The sequence below is a fragment of the Schistocerca serialis genome, chromosome 4 (genome assembly GCF_023864345.2).
Source record: "Schistocerca serialis cubense isolate TAMUIC-IGC-003099 chromosome 4, iqSchSeri2.2, whole genome shotgun sequence".
NCBI lineage: Eukaryota > Metazoa > Arthropoda > Insecta > Orthoptera > Acrididae > Schistocerca > Schistocerca serialis.
Window position 1 is genome coordinate 57807559 of NC_064641.1, and position 1581 is coordinate 57809139.

Here is a 1581-nt window from a genome sequence, read left to right on the forward strand (position 1 = left end):
TAGTCCTGTGGAACGGCTTGCCATGCCATTTCCACCTGGCGCCTCAGTTGGACCAACGTTCGTGCTGGACGTGCAGACCGCGTGAGACGACACTTCATCCAGTCCCAAACATGCTCAGTGGCGGACAGATCCGGAGATCTTGCTGGCCAGGGTAGTTGACTTACACCTTCTAGAGCACGTTGGGTGGCACGGGATACATGCGGACGTGCATTGTCCTGTTGGAACAGCAAGTTCCCTTGCCGGTCTAGGAATGGTAGAACGATGGGTTCGATGACGGTTTGGATGTACCGTGCACTATTCAGTGTCCCCTCGACGATCACCAGTGGTGTACGGCCAGTGTAGGAGATCGCTCCCCACACCATGATGCCGGGTGTTGGCCCTGTGTGCCTCGGTCGTATGCAGTCCTGATTGTGGCGCTCACCTGGACGGCGCCAAACACGCATACGACCATCATTGGCACCAAGGCAGAAGCGACTCTCATCGCTGAAGACGACACGTCTCCATTCGTCCCTCCATTCACGCCTGTCGCGACACCACTGGAGGCGGGCTGCACGATGTTGGGGCGTGAGCGGAAGACGGCCTAACGGTGTGCAGGACCGTAGCCCAGCTTCATGGAGACGGTTGCAAATGGTCCTCGCCGATACCCCAGGAGCAACAGTGTCCCTAATTTGCTGGGAAGTGGCGGTGCGGTCCCCTACGGCACTGCGTAGGATCCTACGGTCTTGGCGTGCATCCGTGCGTCGCTGCGGTCCGGTCCCAGGTCGACGGGCACGTGCACCTTCCGCCGACCACTGGCGACAACATCGATGTACTGTGGAGACCTCACGCTCCACGTGTTGAGCAATTCGGCGGTACGTCCACCCGGCCTCCCGAATGCCCACTATACGCCCTCGCTCAAAGTCCGTCAACTGCACATACGGTTCACGTCCACGCTGTCGCGGCATGCTACCAGTGTTAAAGACTGCGATGGAGCTCTGTATGCCACGGCAAACTGGCTGACACTGACGGCGGCGGTGCACAAATGCTGCGCAGCTAGCGCCATTCGACGGCCAACACCGCGGTTCCTGGTGTGTCTGCTGTGCCGTGCGTGTGATCATTGCTTGTACAGCCCTCTCGCAGTGTCCGGAGCAAGTGTGGTGGGTCTGACACACCGGTGTCAATGTGTTCTTTTTTCCATTTCCAGGAGTGTAGTTGTTTTGTTGCCACTTCTCCAAATGCTTTTAGAAATTCTATTGGAATGTTGTCTATCCCTTCTGCATTATTCGATCTTAAGTCCTCCCAAGCTCTCTTAAATTCTGACTCTAATACTGAATCCCCTATTTCTTCTCAACTGTCTCCTGTTTCTTCTTCTATCATATCAGACAAATCTCCTCCCTCATAGAGACCAGCAATGTATTCTTTCCATCTATCCGCTAGTCCCTCTGCTTTTAACATTGGAATTCTCCTTGCACTTCTAATGTTACCAATCTCGTTTTTAATTCACCGAATGTTGTTTTGATATTCCTGTATGCTGAGTCAGTCCTTCCGACAATCATTTCTTTTTAGATTTGTCGACATTTTTCACGCAGCCATTTCGTCTTA